General features: G+C 39.5%; 1 protein-coding gene across 1 annotated transcript in view; it reads right to left on the reverse strand.

Annotated features, from left to right (window-relative positions):
• The window catches only part of AFF3 (ALF transcription elongation factor 3), a 539111-nt gene that overhangs the window by 464298 nt on the left and 48394 nt on the right, over positions 1 to 26419 (reverse strand). The gene's annotated exons all lie outside the window — the stretch shown is intronic.

Raw genomic sequence — 26419 nt, forward strand, 5'->3', positions numbered from 1 at the left:
CAATGAGAAGGTCCAAAATATGTCTCATCTGAGTCTTAGAAGAATAGAAAGGTTTAAGGAAGGGGAATATTTAAAGAGATAATAACTGAGATGTTTCCAGGAGTATTAAAAGATATGAATCCACAGATATACTAATCAGGGTAAATAAAAACAAATTCAACCTAGGCAATTTTCATAAAGCTGAAAAGCACCAATGACAAAGAAAAGAGATGTTAAATAGCAATAAAGCCCAGAGAACACAAAGCCATCTTATGACCAGATTAGTCAAGTAAGAAATCCTTTCTATTTCTTACCATCACCTTCCTTTGCTCAGCTCCTTTTCTTCCCCAACACAACCCAATGGGAAACAGTAGCTGGAGTAAAAGGGAAAAACGATAAAGACACTAAACCTACCTCTCCCCACATAATCAGGATAGATGCCTACAATCATGTCTTGCATGGGCAAGGAAAGTCTTGCCTTTGAATAAATGAAGTTTCTGAAGTTCTCATTAACATAGTAATATTCTCAATTTGATATTCTAACTGCTGCTAAACTAAGAGAGCTTGTTTTCAACTTAACCTCCCAGTGTAGGAAGAGAGACCTGTGAGTTAGCTTCCCTCAACAAAAAGTTTGTGATAGGTTCCTGTTACTTCTACATTGCAAAGTGCAGAAGGAACCAGTGTATCTCCCGCCATTTGTTCTCCCAGGGCCAGAAACCACAGTTGTCTTGATAAACATAGTTTTGTATTTGCATAGGCCGTATCATTATGCAGTGATAATTTCGATGCCTACACTCACCTCCACCCCATTTTTAATGTGTAAAGTATTAATCTGCTTGTGAAAAGCATCTATGCTGTGCTCTTTTTTAAATAAATTCTATAGATGAATTATGATGAGATGCTCTCCTTCTACATCAGCTAGCCAGAAAAGAGGATGATATAATGAATAATGCTCAAGGGAAGGAAAATCCCTTTTTCAGCTGGTTTAAGTCATGCCGATAATGTGCACACAGCACTTTGCATTTACCATAAAGCTTTTCAATTAGTTCATAGACAAGTTAACCTTCTAACTCCCAGAAAATATAATTCATGCACATTTTATACCATGCAGCATCTTGCTAGCTATTATCCATCATTTACGAGTGTTATTTGTCTATAAAAATGACACTAAATTTTTGAAAAATGAGACTGCTCTGCCTGCTTCTGGCTGTGTTTTAACAAATGGTACCAATGCAAAAGGCTTTAAGTCACATAAAAAGCAATTAGTCAAAGAAGCAATAAATATTTTTTAAAAGGATATAAATGATTGCTTGTCTAGATAGCCAAATGTCTAAAGGCTGATATACAATAAGGGTTAACATAAAAGAGTACACTTCATTATTTATTGTTAATAAAGTTAATCAAATTCAGTGCTTCTTACTCATGCACGCATTTAAGCAGAAACAGAAACACAAGTATGATATGCATATTTATGGAAAACAGCCCTAAAGATCATTATCTCTAAAAGAAAATCCAGCAAAGAGAAGCATAAAATGAAGCTGTTATCCTTTTACAACATAAACTGTTTTGCTTAAAACACAAACATTTATTTTAATTAAAACTATTAAGGTAAATAATATTTCCACAACTGACAACCATGACTAAAACATAAATTCCAGAATTAATGTTAAAACAATGTTTGGAGAGAAAAAAAACAGAATCGTTCAACTTTTCTTTTGCCGGTATCTTATCCACCTATACTAGAGTAGCTTTGTTCTTCTACTCAAAAATCTATTCTCAAAAGATATATTAGCATCTTTTAAAAACAAAATTAGATAAGCCTAAGCTCATCAATCAGCAATTTCTAAATGCATTATCTTCAAGTGGTTTGGTTTTTTATGTCACTTATCTGCTTAAAATTAAGTACAAAAGAGTTTCCAAGAAAAGAAGATATAAAATTAACTTCATTTCATAATAAGTTCTCCAATCATGCCAGCAGACAGCTGACATTATTATAGCTCACACTTATAAATCAGTGATTATATACACTAGTTAAGCAAAAAAAGAAATGAAGAAGGCAATTATATAGTGGTGAAATTCCCAAGAAGCACATTTGTAGTCAATGTTGCTAAACAGTAGTTCACTCTTGGTTAAAATAAAAGCTCCCCCCGCTTAGATATTTCTGGGGTTGTGATTTTTGAGGGGAAGAATCTAGACAGTCTATACAATTTGTTTTACCAGTAAGTAAAAAAGCCAGCAAGAAATCAATGAATTATAATTTAAGCTCACTTTACTGTTTATTCTGAAGTGGAACTCCAAAACTTCCATACGTCATTAAGCTACAAAATAGTACTGAATCAAACTGAGAGCAGGATACTTTGGAGGAAGGGGTGCCATGCCAGGATCTACATCTGTAATGAACGAGCCAATGGCAAATGAAGACACAGGAAGTTAGCTAAGCTTGGTTTTCACACCCTCTTTTGCTCTCCGCCACTTGAATAAGGGCCAAAATGCCACTTCTCATCTTATTTTCCATTTCTTAGATGTGTTTTATTAACTCCTCTTTTATTGCACAGCTAAATATTCTAATTGGCACATTGTAGACATACAGCTGCTAGATGTCAATTACACTCTAATGTGTTTGTAACCCTGCAGTAGTGAGGTTCTGGCAGACCCAGTGAGGTTCCATTTATTTCTTCACTGTATAATGATACAACCTGAGTAGTGCATCAGAACACAGTAGCTAGCATTACCGCAAGAAGAGGAACATTCTCTCCTCCATCTTCTTTAAATTACTTTGAAGAAATGAGATATCCTTTCCACTCACTCCAAATGAAAGCCAAACAATGCTGATCACTTCTGAAGTGCCTTCTGATTTTAAAAGCACTTCTAGTCACCTATTAATTAACCCACACAGCACCTCTGGAAGGGCAGCTAGAGGAGACATTGCCCAGAACTGCACTGACATTTCACAGAGGAAAACAGGGGACAGATATTCGGGGTACCTGACAAAGGTCTGAAGCTTCTACAAAGGGAACCTGGACACGACCTCACTGAGTTCATATCATCAACTCCAAGGTTATACTCTGAAGGAAATACTACTGAAGATCATGTGCACTGTGATTCATTGACTTGCATATTCACTTAAACCATCCTACCCTTAATGTAGTTAGTTCCCTCATCTTAGCACACTTTAAAAAGATCTGTTCATACTTCTGCTCAGCTAAAAAGAAGTATTATTCAAAAGGCAGACAGATACCCCTTAAATCCGTACGATCCCAGAGGGATATAAAAAGTTTATTTCTTTCAGTCCAATCCACAGCCAAGGAAGGAGCTTGACAATCTACAAGGGGAAGTGCCTCTTATCTGTTTCCTTCCTAAGGACAAACAGAGACAGTGCACGAGTGTCAGTGTGCGCATGTGTGCATAGTTTACACACGCCCCTCTCCAAAAGCATCTTAGAGTCATTTCTGAGTGATCAGTCTGTTCTCTGGGAGGCCAGAATCTTCTGGTAAATATTTTTGATAACTCCACCCTGTCCAAACTAATGACAACAAAATTTTTAACTAAATACCACGCTAGAAAAGAATCTAAATTCCGCTGGTAAGCCAATCATGGCATTAATATAATCATGGCAATTAATAACTCACAGTAGTATGACATTGTTTTCTGCAACACATTTCTCTGAATATCATCCTTCGCCACAAGGTAGGGCAAGGGTATTTATTAACCCTACTTCACACGAGAATTTCATCCCAGAAAATTAAAAGACTTGTCTAAGCCCTAAATTGGTAACAAGGTAAAGATATGAATTCAGGTCTCCAAACTCTCTGCTAACTAAATAACAGCCCAGAAGAGAAATACAAAAGTCAACACAAACAGAGTGCCAGCTGTTATTTACACTGCCTACAATAAATGTTTGTTCCAGAAAAAAAAGTTCAAACAAGAAGGGAAATAGTTTAAACACAAAAGGCTGAAGGGTTCAATATAGGAGAAAAAATATGTTTGCTTTTAATACAGTGGAGGAACTGTTCAGGAACAGTTTGTTCTGCAAAGGTTGGCCTTGTTGTACTGTCGAGGGCCACAAGATCACAAGCCGCGTGGAATTGAGACACCAGCTCACTTCAGCACAACTAACTTCTCTCCTAATGCCCTAAACTTCCCCCTCTTGGAAATCATTCCTATCTTTAACCTGAAACGTGATTGATCTTTTCCAACAAGCAAAATTTAAATGCGTATTACAAACAATGAGCAAGTGTCCTAATTCTGACACTGAGTGAAAAAATACAAAAGACAAAGGAAATTAACTAGGGACCCAAGGAGACTAAGAAATGACGTGACATGAAGGGGAAACAGCCACAGCCCACAGTTTCCGATGAGCTAGGGAGTTAGTGGTTGGTATCACGATTGTTTGTTGCAGCTGTGGTGGGGTTTGTTTTGGGGGGTGAGGATTCAAACCCGGCACCTGACGCAATTAGCCGAGAGTAGGCAAGCCTCGGTAGGAAGAAGATGGATTTCTTCAAATAGCCCAAAGGTCATGCAAAAGAAGAACTGGACTTATTCTGGATAGCTCCAAGAAGGCAAAACCAGTAAATGACCAGCAGGAATATAGTGCCCAGAATAAGCAGAAATTGCTAATAATTAGAACTACTCGCCAATAGCAAGGGCTCCCTGGCAACACTGGAGAGCATCTCCTCTGATCTGCTTCTGGCAGAGACTCTCATTCCCCCACCCACCCATCCAGGATGCTGGGAGGGAATCCCACATTAGGAAAGACAAATGCTAGGATTCTTTCAAATGCTAGGATTCCAGGGTGAGTTTAAAGGTTTCAAGGTCCCTGTGATGGTCACTCCTGGTTATAAGCTGTGGATTCACACAGAACTGAGGTCCCAATCTCAGTTCTATCATTTTGTAACTGTGACACTGAGGTGGCTCCTCCAACCAAGTGTGGCCTCCAGTCCTGGGTGTTTATTAGAATCAACTGGGAAAACTACTTAATTATGAAGATGCTCAGATCTATACCCTAGAACTTCTAAGTCTTACCCCCTAGAGGGGGGCCTGCCCATGAGTTGCTAGCAGGCCAATTTTGGGAATCACTGATAAACATTTTTAGCCTATGAATTCATTGGCAAAATAGGAAACATGATCGTTTATGCCTAAATGAGTCATGAAGATATTTAAATAACATGTAAAATACTTGGTATGGTGCCTATATCTAGTAAAGAGTCTTTTAAAAAATGTCCCCTGCAATACATGATCAAGCTTAAGAACATTTATTGATTAAAAATGAGGATGGTATGGTAGAGTAAATGTCTAGACATCACCCATTGTATTATTTATACTGTCTTGTTCTTCAAGCAACATAGAAAAAAATCTGATGTAATATAACTTGAATCAGTTGAATTAGATGCCTTATCTATGTGAATAACACCTTAAAATTAATTTATCAAGATGCATTTAAAAGTTGAATGCAATAATAGAAATCCTGTGATTTTTTTGCTCTTTTATAGCAATTAGAAGTTCAAGATATCAAATTTTTCACTCTACAAAGTTTAAAATTCATATTTATCCCTGCATACGCAGGTAAAGATAAAAGATCCCATTTCTCCTCTTCTCTGTATCAAGCAGTTATACTCACTCATTTAAAATCCTGCAAGGCACTGAAGTGGAAGAATCACCCTGTTCTGACATTTATATCACCACAAATGGCTTCCATTCTTTAATTGTGAAGTTGCTTCTACACATTAGGGTGAGTGGTAAAATACCTCCAGACAGAAAGGAAGAAAGGCAGTAATTGAAGCAATTTATATCAAGTGAAAAAAAATGTCTCCCAGATTTCTGTATTCCTAGTTGTAAGTTATTAGACTGTTTCTGTTTGGGTGGTTTTATACAAAAAAAAAAAAAAATTGTAAAGCGTGGCTGCTTAAGCACATCTAAAGGTTAAACTCCAAGCAGCTAATCTGTATGTGAGAACAAGTAACTGTCAAACACTTAACCTTTTGCAGATTAAAACCGTCTGACTTACAGATGTGAAATCATCATTGCTGTAATTGTTATAAGTAGAAATCTGAGCATTTTTAGAAGATACATCACTTTTTGGAGCAGTCATGTTTATGCCCCGGGTCAATTTTCCTGTTCATGACTGAGATAGAATCATAGCCTTTCATTTATACTCATACGCTGATTCTCCTGAATTATTATACAGTGTTCATCACTCATTCTACAGACGTGTTCTTGAAAAGTTATAAGTTGAATTCTAATCATCAGTTATATTTTCACACTGTTCCATACATGATAATTTTAGGAAGGCTTTATCTTCATCTCTGACTGATCCTAATTGGCTACAGCTCATAAGAGTCTCTGTTCTCTTCCACTTCCCTACGCTCATTTCTGTCACGTAACTACAAGTGTCAGCTCATAGTAGATGCTCAACCAAGATTTGTTGAATGAAGTAATTATCTTTAACACCTAAAAGATCAACTCCCTAAAGACATTTTTCAGTAAAGTCTTTTTGTATTGCAAATTGCCATCTTCAGTGAACTTGTTTGATAATTTTTAATTCTAATAAAAGAGATTTTTCTTATGAAAGGATATACTGTTTCCGCTTTTCAGTATTAAAATTAGTGATAGGAGGAATGAACGTTTTGTAACATGTGAAAAGACATGATAGAATAACAATGCAGTTATATTCTTGCCTAGTACACAGTGTAGGTACTCAAATATTTGTATATTTTAGAAGTTATAGCATTAAAATATTTGACTTGAAACATACTGCAATGTCATGCTAAATTTCTTTTTATCAACAGTGGTCTAATCGTATATGACTTGTTTCTAAAAAGAAACAGAATATATGCAAAAGCTTTTAATGTTGAAACTGTCATCATACAAAATAGAGAAAATTTTTAAAAACAAAAATGGCTGATACTAGAAAAAAAAAATCAGGTGTCTTTTACACAAAGTATAAAAGAGATAGGAAGGACTGAAGTCTCCAAATCCTGAGATTTTTATGTGAGCAGTGTATAAACCATGATTGTGAATACACAGTACACCATCTGTGAATGAGATGACTCCATCACGCCATACTTTGCAAATATGGACTCGGGTTTGAAAACAAAGTGCAATAAAGCACACACCCACTTTCCCTCGAAACATATCTGAAGAGACCAAGCGTGGTTCTTGGTCTAAGGAGAAACCTCCAAGCTCTGGCTCCTGCCTGAAGCTGCACAAATGAGGTGGCTCAGTATTAGTCTATTTTTTTTTTTTTTTGAAAGGTGCTGATGTTAGCATGGGAATTAGCAGTGACTAGATGGGGTACCCCTAAAAATGCTTTGTGCAAAACCATAGATAAATGCCAAATGATTAAGTAAACGGGCAGGTACTTTCTTTAGGAAACCACGAATGTGGCTTGTTCTTCCTTTTTCTGTCTGCACATCAGTTGTCCTTTTTCTGGGGATGACGCTCACCCAACTCCAGGGTCTCGGGCAGGATATATTCAAGGCACACACCGCGCACAGCAGATGTGCCTGTCTGCAGGTAGCACAGTCTGCAAACCCAGCTTATTCAACTAAACAGCATTTATCATGTATTTTTACGCCTTGCCGACGTCTGTTACTAAATATAAACAAGGGAAAAGTCACTGAAAACTGGAGATATCTACTCTAGGAAAGGAGGTGGATGGCTAGTAAAATCACCTCCACCTTAACCACAGAATGAGACATTTTGGCCTTTCTGTGTCTGAGTGCTTGGGCTGTCCTCTAAATGGCCCCTTAGTATTTACGGGGACATGCTGTACCCCCCAGAGCACGACCTGCGCAGAGCCGAGCCCTGAGCTGGGCTGCACCCTGCAGGCCTGTCGTGCTGGGAAAGCCCCCCAACCCTGAGAAAGTGCCAGTCTCAGATGAGGAAGAGAGGGGCTAACGACAAACTGAAACATCTCCTAAGCAATATCAACAGTTGTACCTTTGCTTTTCTTGTTTATTAAGTGTAGCACTAATGCCACGAATGCTAAGAATCCACCACATAACAAATACTGACCTATTGGGTCGTACTACAGTAAAGTGTGTTTGGAATGCTTCATAGATTTTCTGCACCCAAAACTTCCATCTGAAACATGCTCCCAAGATAATTGTCACTGCTGCTGCTTCTCGTCTGTTACCCTTATTTGCTTCTCTCCTGTCATTGCTCTTACTCGGACTGAGTCCTTTCGTTCCCGACTTCTTTCCCCATAATAAATGATTTGGCTAATCAACTTACAGAAATTATTGTTGGACTTCACTGAAAAGTCATTTCCCAGTGGAGTACAAGATAAAGTCCAACACTTTAAGTTTGAATGTAGAAGACAGAGTCCCTGACTTCAGCCTCAGAGTCTTACTATGCTGTAGTCTAACATACTGTTATGGGCTGTGTCCTTCCTCCTGCCCCAAATGCATAGTTGAAATCCTAACCTGTAGTACTTCAGAATGTGACATTATTTGGAAATAGGGTCATTGCAGATACGATTAATTACAATGAAGTCTCACTGGAGTAGGGTGGGCCCCAACCCGATATGACTGGCATCCTTTTATTTAATAAAAAGGGGACGCTTGGACACGGGCCCGCATGCAGGGAGACCACCACGTGAACATGAAGGCAGAGATGGGGTGATGGATCTACAAGCCGAGGGATGCCAATGATGGCCAACAAACTACCATAACCTGGAAAGAAGCATAAAAGAATCTCCTTCACAGCCCTCAGAAGGAAGCAACCCTGCTGACACCCTGATCTGAGACATCCAGCCTCCAGGACTATGAAGTAGGAAATGATGTTGTTTAAGCCATCCAGTCTGTGGTATTTTATTACAGCACCCCGAGCGAATTAATACACATGCATTTTCTCTGTCCACCCAGAAGTTCAACAACACGTATTATTTGGTCAAATAAATTCTAACACAGAGAGCCAAATAACTGAGACAGTAACCTCTTTCTCAAATAAAGGCAAGTTCACACATCATATTCAGAAGTTAAAAATTAAAAGAATAATTGTTGTTGTCTATAATTCCAAGGCTGCTGTCAAGAGCTTTCAGACGGCCTCTTCATGGGAATCCTATTTATTTTTTGCCCTTAAAAACTTTCTAAGTTTTAGGTCATAAATAAGCAGCCTAATGTGCAAAAAGCAACATTTTACTTCATCCATTATAGGTATGGAATAAGAGACTCATGAAATGAGAAATTATTAAGAAAAATAAGAGCATGTGACTTACATAAGAGGGCACTGTAAACAAAGCCATATCAGAGGAGCTAGTCTCTCACAAATTAGGGGACTGAGTAGAAAAATCCAGAAGGAAGACCACTACCAGGTCCCTGTTGTAGCTCAGCCACGACCAGACACTTAATCATTCTGAGCCTTGGTTTCCTCATGTGCGTCTGCCCAGCACCTCAGGCACAGCTGCCAGATGCAATGTGCACATCCCAGACCTGGGCTGGGTGGCTCTGCTGCACTCTACTCTGCAGATGCCTCACTTCTGGCTCTCCTGCTCTAGCTGTTCCTCCCATACCTGTTACAGGTACTCCTCAGTCCCCTCTCCTCCTTGTCACTCTCCATGCTCTCCCACAGGGCTCTGGCCCACTGTTTTCCAGCCTGCATTTCCAAACCTGACCTCTGGCCTACCAAGCAGCAGTGTTAGTAATCAGCTCTCTAGGAAAGCAGCTATGTTAATGAACAGGATAATATGCCTCTACTGACATATACTTATATTGATACTTTGCTAAACACTATGTTTTTTACAGTTGATCCACATAGCATGAAAAGATGACTTGAAAAAAGGCTTGTTAATACATCAGTTTCTTTAAGAAGGTTAACACTTCCCAGCATCTTGTTTACAGTATTCGCTGGTTTAATAGGGGCTTTCTCCCAGACCAGATGGTTTCACAGCCAAATTTTATCAGACCTAAAGAAGAATTGGTACCTATATTGCAGAAATCATAATATTTCTTAACATCAAGAAGGAAGGAATCCTCCCCAACTCATTATACAAAGCCAGAATTTATGAAGACCCCAAAGGCAATCACAGAACCAACAAAAATAAATAAGTTGGACTTGATTAAATTAAAAAGCTTCTGTACAGATAAGAAATCAATCAACAGAGCAAAGAGACAACCTACAGAAAATATTCACATACTATATATCCAATAAAGGGCTAATAACCAGAATCTACAAAGAACTCAAGCAAATCAGCAAGAAAAAAATCAAATGACCCCATTAAAAAGTAGGCAAAAGACACGAACAGAAGCTTTTCAAAAGACGACAGACTAATGGCCTATAAACATATGAAAAGATGCTCATCAATAATCATTGGGGAAATGCAAATTAAAACCACAATGAGTTATAACCTAACCCCAGTGAGAACGGCTTTTATCAAAAAGTCCCAAAACAATAGATGCTGGTGTGGATGCAGAGAGAAAGGAACAGTTATGCACTGTTGGTGGGACTACAAACTAGTGCATCCTCTATAAAAACAGTATGGAGATTCCTCAAAGAACTAAAAGTAGAACTACCATTTGATCCAGCAATCTCACTACTGAGTATTTACCCAAAGGAAAAAAAATCATTTTATCCAAAAGACATTTGCACTAGAATGTTTACTGCAGCACAATTCACAATCACAAAGATGTGGAATCAACCCAAGTGCCCATCAATTCATAAGTGAATTAATAAAATATGGTATATGTATACCATGGAGTACTACTCAGCCATAAAAAATGAATTAATACCTTTTGCAACAATCTGGATGGAACTGGAGACCATCCTCTTAAGTGAAGTATTACAAGAGTGGAAAAACAAACACCACATGTACTCACTATTAAATTGGAACTAACCAATCAGCACTCGTGTGTACAGATAGAAGGAAAACTCAATGGAAATCATGCAAGTGGAAGGTAGGGGAGAGGGGGGGAAGGGTGAAATCATACCTTACACGTACAATGTACACTATCTAGGTGATGGGCACACTTATAACTTTGACTCAAGCACTATAAAAGCAATCCATGTAACCCAAACACTTGTACCCCCGTAATATTCTGAAATAAAAATAAATTTGAAAAAATAAAATATAGGGGCGTTTATCTCATTTTACCTGGTGAAAAGTTAAAGCCTAATTTTGTCTCAATTATAAATCAGAGGGGTATCCAACAGGCAAAGTGTTTTCAATTATGCAGATCCTTCCTAAGACCCAACTGGGAAGAGATAAAGGACAAAACCCCAATAAAGTGCTTATTGACCTTGTTTATGCTAATAACACAAACTCTGATCTTGGAGAATTGAGAAATATTTTGGAAACAGCCACTGCCACTTGGAGGTCAATTAAAGTCCCCCTTTGAGCCCTGTTAGAGAGGTGGCAGGAAGTCGGCATCAGTAAAAGTATTCTAATTTAAATGTTAAAAGGACCATTGTAGGATCTTAATTCCTTCTAGCAAATAGAGCATGTACTTATCTGACCAACAGCTATAAATATAACGACTCTTAAAAGTAAATGGGGCAGGGGGATTGAGATCTCTGCTCCAGAGAGTATCAGCAGCTTTCACAAGAATGACCTGAGCTAACTCCTCATGTTTGTTGGTGGGTGATGGGATAAGTTTGGAGAAGACCCATTTAGAGAGGCAATGGGCAAAGAGAAGCGGGCCATGGACCAATTTGAATTCCAGGCCCCCAGGTAAATCAGGGCAAATATCCCCAACTCCCAAATCCACCTCTTTTAAAATCCTTTGAAGAAATGCCATGATCAAAAAAAAGAAAAAGAAAAGAAAAAAGAAATGCCATGATCAATGCCTTCATTTAATAAACAAGTTCTTAAGAACACAACAATTCATACCATGTTTCCCCAAAAATAAGACAGGGTCTTATATTTATTTTTCCTCAAGACGACACCCTAGGGCTTATTTTCAGGGGATGTGTTATTTTCCCCTCAAAGCCTCAGCTTGCAGCATGCACAGGATGGCCAGGACGTGACAGGGGGAGCCGACCTTGTTGGTGGGGCTGCCCGCACCTTTCTGGTCACCTCTGGGATAGTAGCTGTCACAATGGGGCAGATGAGAAGGGCTGCTGGTCTTATTTACCACTCTGCGAGGAAATGCATGGATTGTGCAGATTCACTGCATAGCCACGCCCATCACTAGGTCTTATTTTGGGGGTAGGGCTTATATTGCACAAATCCTGCTAGGGCTTATTTTATGAGGTCTTATTTTTGGGGAAACACAGCATTTGGAGCAATAGTTTTGCCCCTCTGCTGTGTACTTCTTTATATTAGAGCCTGGAGAATTAAAGGAAAACAATATGTAGAAAGCAACAGTCCAGGCTATTTGCTTCTCTTTCTCAAAACATCTTATTAAGATTCTTCAGGAAAAGCACCCTTCCACACAGCACAAGCAGGAGAGAGCTTGAAGAATAAGTGCTTGATATTTCCTAGAAACCGTCAGACCAGAATAATTCTATCTCTAGACAGGACAACAATACTGGCCCAAAAAAACTGTTTATTAGGGAAATAATTATGGAAATTTCACTATAATTAGGGAAAATCTCAAATTCTGTATTTTATAAATGTTTCCAGCTTTTGCTTGTCCTTATAGGTTCTGGCCAAATTCCCAGCATGCATTTATCTGATGATGTCTCGAATGATGGCAAACACAGAATACCATATTCCAGTTGTTTCCATTGCTTGTTTCTCCATGGTCACCTCCTCTCTCCTGTGACTTTGAAAAGGCAGGGTGCCCTCAGAATGCTTTGGGGCCAGATGATGGAGCCTGGCATGACCTGGCTACTTGGTTAGACACACCAGCACCCAAAGGCAGCTCAGATACTTCTTGAGGACACTAGTCGGTGTTTTTCTGCCACCCAGGTGATGTTAAATCTGGTTAGAGAGCAGGTTAGCATGCTTCTATCAAAGCAAATTAGACGTGAAAATGGACTGGAGAAATGTCAATGTCTCAGGGACCAAGTGAGTTTCCTCTGATGACATGAATGTCTCTGTCACATCGGAGTACGATGCACAGCTGCTGGTGTCTGCGTTGAAAAAGATGAGACTGAAGTGCCACTGATTTGTTCTCCTGAACTCTGCTTTATCCTCAATTATGTCTAACCACAAACCGAGATATCTTATCTAATGCGGTGACAATTAAAATGTCACCCTTGAGATAATAAGAGTGCAGATTCTTAGGGCTTCTGCAGCAGAGAGAATTATAAAGACTGTCACATCTGCGCTGTGTGCAGGACTCTCTTTCCCATCAAGGATTTGATAACTTCCCAGGGTTTAAAAAAAAAAAAAAAAGCCTCACCTCCTGAAAACACATGTCACCTCAACATCGGTGACAATGTGGCCATTGACGCTGAACTCGAGGAGAACTTAAAACCTAATATCCCACCAAGTTTCCTGAGGGACTAGTCTCAAAATACCCGTGGTGCTGGCCTTGAGAACTCACTTGCCCTTTCCTCCACTCTGCATCAGAGCATGGAGCTCACTCTTCTTCTGAGGGCGCTGAGGTTGACTCCATTCGAGTTGATAAAACTGCCTCCCAACTGTGTAGCTCTTTTCCCATTTTCTCCCCTTTTTCCTTTTAATAAACTCCCTGCTGTGGCACAAGAGACTGGAGCAGTAAAGCTGAAGGTCTCTCATGAATGATAAAAATGACTTAATCTGCCAGCAATATTTCTTTCTAGAGAGGCAAGTCTTGCGTCCTGGCTATGCAATGCTGTCAACATTACGCATGTGTGGTAGGTAGAAGAATGCCACCCTCCCCCACACACAAAAAAGGTCCACCTCCCAAACCCTGGAACCTGTGAATGTGTTCCCTTCTATGGCAAAAGGGACTGTGCAGACATAATTAAGTTAAGGATCTTGAGCTGGAGAGATTATCCCGGATTACCCCAGCGGGCCCAATGTAATCACTAGGATCCTTGTAAGGAAGACAGGGAGCAAGAGGGTCAGAGAAGCAAAGGCCAGAGTGAAGAGACTGCTGGCTCTGAGGATGGAGGAAGGAACCAGGAGTCAAAGAATGTGGAAAGTCTCCAAACACTGGAGAAAGCAAGGGAACAGATTACCCCTATATCCTCCATAAGGTGCACAAGCCTGCCAACACCTTGATGTTAGCCCAGTGGAACCTATTTCAGACTTCTGATCTTCAGCACTCTAAGATAATAAATCCCTCTTGTTTCAAGCTACTAAATTTGTGGTAATTTGTTACAGCAGCAATTGGAAACTAATACTATCTATTACTTTCTCCCTCCTGATCTAATCCAATGAAGGCATTTGGGGAATTAGAGGCGGAAAATGTAGCTAATACCCAAATTCTATTTCTCCACTACTCCCAATTACCTGTTCCATTAACAGAAACTAAGCAGATGAAATTTCCATCATTTGAAAACTACCCAGCATTGCAGAGTACTTAAGGCTAGATAAACTGGAGGCCAATTAAGCCAAGCCTTTCATTTTGTCCTAGAGGGGGAAAAAAGAATGCAGAGGGGTTTAAGAAATGCCCATGTACACCTAGTTAATTGGTGACTTTTGCTGGCATTGTAATCCAGTTCTCTAAATTGCTGGTTTCTTGCTTGTATTGTTGACAACTCTGTCCCTTCAGAAGCACAGTCTTCCTTCCCTAAGCCAGTTCCCTTGGCAAATTTTCCTTTGAAATAAATATTTCAATTAGTAAAATATGCCTATTTTGCATATTCCAACTAGGAAGTAGCACAGACTAGCCAGCAACTTCATGCCAAGCCAGACTGGCTCAGAGAACTCCAGTTCATATCACAACATCAGTTCACAGACGAAGCCCAGGTACTATGTTGGTACCAAAGACTGAAACCTTGAAGCCTGGTGAATTCAGCTTGTGCTGAAATGCAGACAAGGTTGAAAGTTAATACACAGGTTTGTCAAGTTCTATGAATTCCATCCAAAACACTGAGGATAGTCTTTACCACCCCAAACTCACAACTTCAACCAAAATCATATATTTGGAGCTGGAAGTGACCTTAGGGATCATTGTTTCAAGCCTTTTTCCAGAGAATTCTCTCTGAGAGAATATCTACACAGGATTTGGATTTGGCCCAGAAGCACATACAAACATTGTCGCAGAGTGCTCTCTGCTCCTGGCCAGGGCATTGAGTCTTGTTTTTAATATAATCAGCGTCGTAAACGATGACACAGAGAATGGGCTCATTTGGCTACAGAATGAACTGAGTTACATAGACTTATAAACATCTCCCTAAAAGAAAGAATAAAAAATTAAAGGGAGAATAATGCAGTCATCTCTCAGTATCCCTGGGGCATTGGTTCCAGGACTCCTGAGGATACCCAATCCGAGGATGCTCAAGTCCCTGATATAAAATGGCATAATATTTCCATATAACCTATGCACACATTCCCATATACTTCAAATCATCTCCATATTACTATAATACCTAATACAATGAAACAGCTATGAAAATAGTTGTTATAGTGTATTGGTTTCTTACTTGTATTTTTTATTTTATTTTATTTCTGTTTGGCTGGTTGGTTGGTTTGTTTTTTAAGACCGGATCTCCCTCTGTTGCCCAGGCTGGAGCAGAGGGGCATCACCATAGTTCACTATAACCTCAAACCCTCAAACTCCTGGGCTGAGGCAATCCTCCTGCCTCAGCCTCCCGAGCAGCTGGGACTATAGGCACATGCCACCACGCCTGGCTAATTTTTTAAATTTTTTGTAGAGACGGAGTCTTGCTATGTTGCCCAGGCTGGTCTTGAACTCCTAGTCTTAAGTAATCCTCCCACCTGAGCCTCCCAATGTTCTGGGAATACAAGCGTGAGCCACTGTGCCTGGTCTTTTATTTTCTTCTTACTGAATATTTTCAACCCCAAGTTGGTTGATTTCACAGATGCCAAACCCATAGATGTGGAAGGCTGACTATACTATGTCAAATGTTTTATTTACAAGGTAGTATACTTAATCCCCAAAGTCAAAAATCCTACTGGAAACTAGCAAACCAGAAGAGAGATTTTAAGATTCTCAACTAGGTTGTAAACTCTCTGAGGGCAGACACTATCTGAATATACTTCTCTCTCCTGCCTGTCACACCTATTTAACCACAGGTGCACAATCAGTATGTGTCCCTGCTTAGCTCTCAGCAATGGTGAGAGTCTCTAGAAAATGTTCACAATAGGAACTTTGCTTTCTTCTGGCTCTACATTGGAACTCATGCTTCCTCAGCCCCGTAAATACTTGCAGATTTAATTTAAGCTTTTCCTGATGGCCCAGGTTCCTGAACCAGTGTCTGCTCCTTGGTTTGAAGCTTATTTTCCTCTGGGTTTAAGGTGGGTCTGATGACTGCACGTGCTGTGTCCAAGTTCTGGGTGAATAGGGTGCTGCCAGACTCATTGTACAAAAAGACCAGGAAGTCGCCTCCCTGAAGTTTGGTGTCCTTGAGCTCCTGGCCCTGAAGACAGAACATCATAGTCTTATTTTCCTTGCTCTTGACAACTATGCACTTTATTGTGACTCTTGTCACTATCACTTCGGCAGTGTACACCATACTGCGGCACGCCAGTGCCTAGCACTCAGACACAACAAATCAACCAATAATAAAAAACAGAATTTATAAACATTTAAGAGAATAGCAATTTCCTTTAAAAGAGACAGAGCCAGAGCCAGAGCAAGCATCTGCTTTGCATTCAAATCAGAATGGCATAGCAGAATGGTATCAGGTCCAATGTCATAATTGGGCTGAACCCCATCTATGTCTTGGTTCCTCAGATGTTCGACAGAGGCAATAATGCCTGCTGTGCTAGGTTATTGCAAGGACTAGAGAGCATGTAAACAAGATACTATTAATTATTAGTAGCTCTTCACTATTATTGTTATTTGTATAGCACTGCATGGATGTTTACTGCAATTTTGTTGAGCTCTGTCAAAGAATACATTACTTCTAACTAAAACGTAGTTTATCCTGAAGGTTTTCTTTTCCTTTACATTTTTATCTGGGGCCTTAGATGAAGCTTAGAAAAGCCCTGTACAGATTTGTCACCCCTCTTATAAATCATTTTCCTGAAACCTGGAGACAAGAAACAAAAGTAAAGCCTACCATCTCAGCTAAAAGAGAAGGAAGGAACAGAGGAAGGGAGGGAGAGAGGGGAAAAAGGGAGGAACAGAGGGAGAGTCTGTATTATCAACAAGACCAAAACAAAGAGGTAAGACTCCAAAAAAACAAAAAGCATAGCCATGAATCAAGCACAAACCAGTTTGCCCCAGATGTTCTCCTTGAAGAAAATAATTTATATTCCTTGGACCAAATGACCGACGTATAGATAAACGATCAGGAATCAGTACATTCTGAAGGCTTCTCAGCCAAACTTCCACTTCTCAGCACAAGGGAATTTTTTGTCCTCTTCTGGGTACAAAGGGAAGGAAAGCCTTCTGCCTATCAGCTAGGAGCATCTAGCCCAGACTCCAGCATTCACTACCGCAGTTATACACATACCTCACCCCTCAGTGTCCCGTCTTCCCATCTGTCACGTGGGACAATGAGTGCCATAACACAGAGCTAACTGGCACACGATACGCATTCGGGTCAACCTGCATCCCATCAGCCTGGGCCATCCACCCTTTGCCTCTAGGAAAATACATAAATGCTGTCCCCACCCCCAGCCAGGGTGCTGCCACAGGCCCTGGATAGCGAACTCCGTGCTTCCCCGGGAGAGAATGGCTCTCAGGAAGGTGCAAATCCAGGAGGACAGCCAGGACGAGGCTGGGAGCCAGGGTCGGGGAGGTCTCTTTTGGGCCAGGAGCAGCCTCAGGGTGCCCAGCAGCCAGGAGCAAGCAGGAGGCTAAAAAGTCAGGTCCCAGCAGAGATCTGAGACCCACACAGAGGTCAAGAAGAGGTGGGGTTCAGACACCAACACTGCAGCCTGAGCCAGAGGCAGGAAGCCACAGCAACAAGACCTGACCTTCCTAAGTTTTCTGCCAGGGGCAGAAGCCATCCACAGGGTAAGTCAACCCCACGGTACACAGGTGGACCCAGGTCACTATCCTCAGGAAGTGGGGATTACTAGCATTAAAGACAAGATCTTGATACAGAGGCCCATTTTCTCTCTAACCTTGAAGTAGTTTCCAATCCACAGCAAGTGGATTCTTCCTAAAAGCCATTCTCTCCCCTTCACGCAGATCTGGAGACAGGAAGGCAGGCTCTGGGCGCCCAAGTCCACAAACAAGAAAATCCCCTGCTCATCAATGACCACCTGCCTCCCCAGGGACTTCCTCCAGCAGAGAGCACTGCCTCATGTCCCCCACCTGTACTCTCTCTCTCTCACCTGGCTTAGGCACTGTTTAGCCCCTGACCCACCCCACATTCTAGATTCGAAAAGGAGCACAGGGAGGACTGGGATTAGGATAGCAGGTCCCCCTGACACTGATCCTGATTCACCCTTAGCTCCTTCTTATGCACAGAGGCATGGAGAGAACTGCCTGATTTATTGAGGGCTGAGCATAAGGTACTGTTCTAGGTTAGCTGTGAGGACTCATTCGCTTAATTCTCACACAACCTCAGAAGATAGGACAATGTCCTCACCCTAATTTCACAGATACGGAAGTAAAAAAAATAGACTCTAATGAGTGGCATGGTCAAAATGAAACCCACATTTGTTCTCGTATTGATCAAATAGCTCGAAGTAGGCAGCCTCTGTAAAGGAATTACGTCTCTTAGGGATAAAAATGAGATGTAATCTCACAGAAAGCTCTTGTGTATGTGTTTTGTAAATTCCCTTAAAGAAAAATTCCTATTGACAGTTCTTTGAGTTAGTAATACTTTTCATATCTGGTTTCTTGAAAAGCTTTTTAAGAGCATATGCCAACTTACATGTGCCCTTTTATGTTTTCTTCATTTTAATTTCTCATTATGAGATTTTTCTCATCAAGAATAATTCAGAGTCTTCTAAAAATGTCATATAAGTAAACATAATTTCAGGAAAAAAGTGAGATGCACTGAAATATAAACGAATGAATGAATGGACAAACTGCAGCATAAACAGTGCACACTGTCCTGTATATCTAAATTATCTAACTTCAGCAAGAACTGTGACCGGAAATACCTAACCAATGACAGCCTCACAGTGGTTTCTGGATGCCAAATATAGATAAGGTACAATTCGCAAAGTCTAACTCTGGCTGTATCACACATACTTGGCTACCCTGATAAAGTCCTCCTGTCCGGCCACGCCTAACTAAATGTCCCCAACATGGACTGTCTTCCACCTAATTGCCAGGGGAGAAACGGATCACTTCCGTACTCTTCGTGTCTAGCCAGACTATATTAAAATGTCCTTGATCCTGCCTCAGCAACAAAAAGTGCATTGCCATCAGTTATGTTAAAGCTGTTGTGTGATAAATCTGAATATTGCATAATGGGGGGAAAGAAATCCAAGACCATATTATAGCTATAAAAAGGATATGTAAAGCTATGTAGTCATGATTTTATCACAGAGCAGTGACCTTCAGGATAACTCAAACTACAATTAACGCCTGAAAAGCCCTTGGGATAGAGTGTGATATGTATTGTTATACAATGGCTCTTATAATAATGCATTTGAATTCCTTTGAAGTCCTTATATACAACATTGCTCCTCTTAATTTTATCTTAAACAGAGAACAAGGGCACTTTTCTTTCAGCAGCTGTGCTTCACGGTGAGAAAGTCTATGTCAATCAGCTGGTTTGCAATTAAGGCAAATCTAAGCCACCTGACTCCCACCGTGTCATAAGGAAATGACAGGCGAGGAGAGCACCCCACAGGCTCTGCGGTTTTGCTGGCTCACTTTCCGAGCCTCGGCCAGCATCGCGTTTATGCTCCGGCTGTATCGCTGCGAGCCTCCTGCTGGGGCGGGCAGGCAGTCACGAAGGGATCCAGCAGTGTCTTCACGATCAAATCACCTCTGCCTGGCAGCGTGGCTTCGCCAAGCATCCTTCTCAGTGCCCGCTGCTTCCTCTGCAGCTGCAGACAGTAACAAAGGAATACAGTTCTTACAGTTCTCCGAGCACCACCTGAGCTTGTGCTCATAATGGAAAACGGCTGCTGCCAGAGCCGCTTCCACCCTCTTGGAAGCCGGGTCACGGGTGCCTTTGGGAGTCTGATGAAAGCCATAGGCTCTCTTCTCAGAAGAGACAAAAATGAAAGCAAGAAAGAGAAATGAACATATGATGTGAGGGCTTCCCTGACCTGCAGGTTAAGAATCCCTGGCTTTACAAGGCTAAAAGAGGAAGAACTGGACTGGGAGGGGGAGAGAGAGAGGGGAAGAACACACCCAAGACACAGCCAGCCCAAGTGAGAAGCACTAAAGAGACTGCTACTCTTCTCTCTCCACCTGGAATCAGATGGTCTGGGATCTGGCCCAGGTTCTAACTTCCTGGTAAAAGCCACAAAGTTCTGTGGCTTCATCCAAAATGCTCCCTTGCCCAGAGAGCCATTAGTCATTCCGTGTGACCACACAAATCTTTTTTTGACCAAATATTTTCTCTCATTGATTAAACTATTCTACTGCAAATTGTTGATGCCTTTGGGCATACACATGATGGAAATAGCTCAGAAAAAAAATCATGCTTAGTCAAATACAACAAATTTGGGATTGCAGAATTACTTGTAATGTAATTAAATACTTTCTTAAAATTAAAAAAAGTCAAAGTGACTATCAAGATTTCTTGAGCAGAATATACTCATAGCTCTTTTTCAAAGCAACTGTACAAAACCCCCTACAGCCCTTTGCTATCTAAGAGAGTCACGTGATGTAAATATCTTCCATGTGATGTAAAACATCTTCCTCATCACCTTGGCAATGCCAATTCCCAACTCCACGCCCTCACCTATTTGTTCCCGTCCCCACAAGTCCCAGTCCACCTCAATCTTACCCTCCAAACAACATGCATGTCTTCCATGAGGCTCTTTCCTGGCCTTTCACTGAGCATGCTATACTCCAAAAGTACTCTCAGCCTGTTACCATTCCCAAATCCAATTAGCAAACTATGGGACTGACTCCTATACCCAGTTTAAATTCCTGAACCTCACCCCAGGGATGCTGGATCCCCGGTTGATTCTGAGAAGCAAATGAATTTGAAAAGCCCTGGAATACAGCACAGAAATTAGCATTTAGTTACAGGTATCCATTTTCTCTGCTGTACACTGAGAGTGCTGAGCTGGAGAAATGATCTCTAAGGTTTCTTCCAGATAGAGCTAACAATCCAAAAGTCTAGATTCTGTAGCTATTTCATAGACACTAGTTTCTCTCCAATGAGACCTCATGCTTCTTCAAAGTAGGGCCATGCTACTTTTTCTGTGTTTCCAAGCCAGCACAGTGCCTTCTGCATGGTAGGAGCTCAATGGATTTGTGATGCGTGGGTTTCTATGACTATGTCTGCTGACTGTGTAACAGATACTGCTGTGGCCAGGCTACTAGGCAGACCTTGTGCAGATACTGGGCTATGACTTCCTTCAAAAGAACCTCCTACAGAGGCATCTAGATGTCAGCTCTTGATTTACTGTGGTCAGAAAAGTATATAAATCAAACTCTTCCAAATACTAGGACACTGAGAAAGTGCAAGTTCTGACTTTCTGTTTATATGTTAAGGAAACCACAGGAAGCCCTTATAGATTAACATATCTGGCTTGTGAGAATTATGAGGCATATTGCCATACTGTCGTTAAGAGTTCACATATCAACAGACCTAATGGTGAGAAAAACCCAATAATGGATCTTTTTACTGGAATGATAATGGAATGACCCAGGTAACAATTCAAGTCCAGGAAGTACATTAAATGGGCTTGCATCTATTATCAAGTTTATTTTACTATTGAAAGGAGATTTTTCTAGCTGGTCTTTTGGAGTTTTCTAATGTCTAAACCTTCTTAACAAGAAAATATCTTTGTTGTGATTACAGAATAGATTTATAAAAAGTTAAGATTTATAGAAATAGAGAAACAACAATATTCCATATATTTACATAGGACTTGATAGTCTTCAAGTCATTTTTGTATGCTATGCCATTAAAACCTCTCACAACCAGTGTGGCATTAGGCAAGATGTACATTATCTGAATTTTACCTATGAGTAAGTGAAGCTTCAGAGAAGTTAAAAACATGCTCTGTGGTGGAGTTGAAACTAGATCCTAAAGCCTTACTCTCTCTCTCTGACTTCCTGATTGAGGGAACCCATAGAGGAGGCAGAAGTATGATGTCTGGCCAAGATGGTGAAGGTCTGGGTTTGTTTTGTTCATTTTATTTTGTTTCACTTTGAATCTGAATGTAGTGGAGCTTTCAGTAGGCCACAAGGCTCACCACCTCCAACCACATTACTGTTTCAGACATTTACTTGGTCTACTCCGCCCCCTCAAATTGTTTGAACTTGAGATCCCTGCGCTAAGTATATTTACATACTTATATAAATAATTATATCTTTCCATCATGTAAAATCTTATGAGCATATTCACAGACCATATCTTACTTGTTCCTTATAACCCTGTATACCGATTAGAAAACTCAGCTAAAAATAAAAAACTGAGTAACTGCCACAAGGTCAGGACCTGAAATCTAAATGTGTCATATAAGAAATAACATTATGTGAAAATGTCTTAAGCATATGTCAAGTTAAAATCCTTTACAAAATCATTACATAAAAATTTCTGAACTTGAGTACTTAGGCATATTTTGAGATTTGATCACCTTAAAGGACAGTGACTCAGAGTATATATAGAAACAAAGCTTTCATAATTCCAAGGGCAAGTCCTGAGAAAGTCATGTTCCTTTATTTTTATCTCCAGTGTTCATAAGCTTTCAATATCAAAGAAGAAACTGAGGGAAAGTATGTGGCCAAAAAAGGAAGTCATTCAAGAAAACATTAGCAAAACAAAACCAACAACATATAAAAGGATTACACACCGTAACCAAGTGAGATACTCTAGGAATGCAAGGTTGGTTCAACATACGAAAGTCAGTCAACATATTAAACCACATTAATAGAATAGAATAAAACCTACATGATCATCTCAATAAATGTAGAAAAACCCTTTGACAAAAATCAAACCCCCTTTTATAATAAAAACACTCAAACTAGCAATAGAAGGGAGATTTCTCGACTTGATAAAGGGCCTCTATAAGAAACCCACAGATGTCATACTCAATAGTGAATGACTGAAATTTTTCCCCTTCAGATTAGGAAAAAAACAAGGATGTCCACTCTCACCCCTATCACTCAACATTCTAATGGAGATTCTAACCAGGCCAGTAAGGCAAGAAAAAGAAATAAAAGGCAAGCAGACTGAAAAGGAAAGCAAAATTCTCTATTCACAGATGCTCTTGTATTTATAAAATCCTAAGGAATATACACACAATTATTAGGACTCACGAATATACTAAGCAAGGTTGCAGGACACAAAATCAATATACAAGAAAGCAACTAAAAATATCAGGGATCCCTGTTTCTATCACTAAATAATTATTATTAGCACCTAAAAATGCCTCATCTTTTAATTTCATCAATTTCAACCTGAGATATAGAAATATAAAATTCAGAATTTACTTTAGCTTTTAAAACTATCTGTGATATTTGGTTAAAAGAAATGTTTCCTGATAGACATATAGCTCTGGAAAATGTGGAGGGAAATATCCTTTTGTTTATATAGCCAAAAAGGTTGAGCGATGAGAATGAGAAGATTCTGAAGCAACAAATGATCTTTTGCTAGGCCCATTAAAGAGCAGCTAATCTGGTCAAGTTTTAATTCTCTTCTAATGGGTTTTCTTCCAAGTACATTACAGCAGTTGCAATCAGTTCAAAATATTGCATCTTGACGATCATACGAACTGGAAAGCAATGAATGGCTACATTTCCATTTATTTAGTTTATATTTTTACTTTGGCCCAATCTCCCAGAGATTTTAAACACCATTAAATACTTTCACAATATTGGTGACGACTATTTCCTTTGTCATTTTCATTAGAATTAACATAGAAGTGGTATCTTATTCCAATAATACAGAACATGTTTCTCAGGTAATATAAACCAAGCATACATAGAAAGGAAAATTGTTCTACATTTCAAAAAACCATTACATTTATTTCTTTTCTGAAGACTTGAATACAGACCCTGCCTGCTCTAAAACTCATGAATTATGAAGTGGACCTACATACTAAGAGCTCCCAATAAGTTCCAAGAAATTCCTTTCATATCCTCTATCTCACAACCACATTAAATACACGTTCATTCACTGGCATCAACAATAAATCATCATTGCCTATTTATTTATAGGCTCACATATCTTCTTTTGCTATTTAAATTGTCTCAAAAAAAGACTCAAGTTATAAGTAAAGCTTCAGTTAAAGAAAGCATTAAGTAATCATTTCTTTCTGTAAATCAGAGAGTTTATTACCCGATTCCCCTCCAATTTACATATGGATTTTACTCTCTATTCAGAATTTGATTCTAATTTATAAGTGGCAAGCAAAGTCAAATGATTAAGAGTCAGAACATAATTGAATATACAGTACTCTTTAAAGGGTGAAAGCAAACTGTTTAGAGATGAAACACTAAATAAACAGACACTATCCCCCCCCCCCAAAAAAAAACCTCCCTAATACTTTAGACCTATCACATGGACACTTTGGCTCTTTGGAAGTAAATGTTTCTCCAACTTTTTTCATCTGTCCTTTTTTGCCATTAAAATTCAAAAGAGGTGATATATTCCAGCAAAAAGAAAACCATACACTCTTAAGGCAGAGATCTTCTATAATATAAAAGAATATTATCTCATTTAGTCCTAATAAATCAGTGGCAGTATTCTCATTTATACACAAGGAGCCTGGGGCTCAGAGAGGTTAAGTTAATTGCTTAAAGTTGGCATGACTAGCAAACAGCCCCTCAGAATGTGAATCCACTGAATGCTGGGTCTGAACCCCTTGCCCTAAGTGGATTTTTTGATGTACCTTAAAATTTAATGTCTTATTCTCAAAAATTTTTTAAAGAAGACATTTAAAGTTATTTTTTTCATCTGTTTCAATATGTCACAATTACTTAAGCCAAGAATCTGTTCATTTTACTTCACCCAACTATCTCATGACATAAATTAAGCCTGTTTACTATTTCCATGTCACCAAAGCAACACTTTTTATAGAATCAGAGTCATACAGCCAGAAGAGATGGTCTGACCTTACGTAGAACCTAAGAAGACACTGCAAGATGATCCACATGGGAAAAAGAAAAAATCACCTTACAATTTCAGATGACTTTCATAAGGTAGTTTTACTAATTTTATTGCTGTACCACCATTACTGTTATTAATATTAATAAAGTTACATTAGCTGTTATGGTAGATTTGACAAGCTGTGGCAAACAGTTGTTACCATTTTCTTCATCCATAAAACCTGTCAAATTAGAGGTTTTATGGGTAAACAAATAATTAAGAGAAAACATTTAGACAGTGGATTTTTATACATTTTAAATACTGACCAAAAAGCACTACCTAAAATGACAAATGAATTACAATTGTAAACAGCGCAGCTTATTTAATTAGAATTCCACTAGTCCAAAATATACAATAACATGGACACAATATTCATTCTGAGTTAGAAAGTTCACAATAAATCTCACAATGTTTTCCTATATATACCTCGCTGTACCTGTTGGAGACCATTTATATTAATATATACACATGTATTACATAAATCTAAAGTTGGATGGGACCTCAGAATTCATGCCTCATGACTCTGTCATTAAGAGATACTTATTTTAGGGTGGTGGCTACCTGTCGAGTCTCTGAAGCCAGACTGCCTGAGTTAAGATCCCTGCTCTGCCATCCTAGCTATGGAGACCTTGGGCAAATAACCTCATGCCTTGGTCTCCTGCTCTAAAAAATGCAGAATAATAGAATCCACCTCGAATGGTTATGAAGATTAACTGAGATAATACTGTACAATGTAAGGGGGCTCAGGACACTTCCTTACATATCAGAAACAATCAAACACCCTGAGCCAGCAGGCCCATGTGTCCTTCCAAGGAGACACTGCCCTTACATGTCAGAACCACACCCAGAGGTCCTTTCAGTCTCTTACATTTGAAAATAATTTTCTAAAAATCCATTTAAAAGAGTCCACAATTGGGGAAGTTCACTAATTTTTCCTGGCTATGTAGCCTCGCCCAATTATTTCTGAATCAAAATCACTTTACAAAACACTCTAATTAAATTACAGATAGTATGATACAGATTTATGCTACAGTGGCTTATGCAGACTTTCCATTTAAGTCATTTATTCAAAAATAACTACAAAGAATCTATTAGTTACATTTTATAGTCTAATATTTAGTACTATCTTCTTTTCTGTTCCATTCTCTGAAACTTCCATTTCTCGTAGATATTTTTAAAAAAGAAAATAGAAAGTCTCCCCTACCCCCAAGGTATCTCCACCTATACGCCCTCATGTTCTTCCTCTTATTCT

This window comes from Microcebus murinus, chromosome 3 (genome assembly GCF_040939455.1).
Source record: "Microcebus murinus isolate Inina chromosome 3, M.murinus_Inina_mat1.0, whole genome shotgun sequence".
Classification (NCBI taxonomy): Eukaryota; Metazoa; Chordata; class Mammalia; order Primates; family Cheirogaleidae; genus Microcebus; species Microcebus murinus.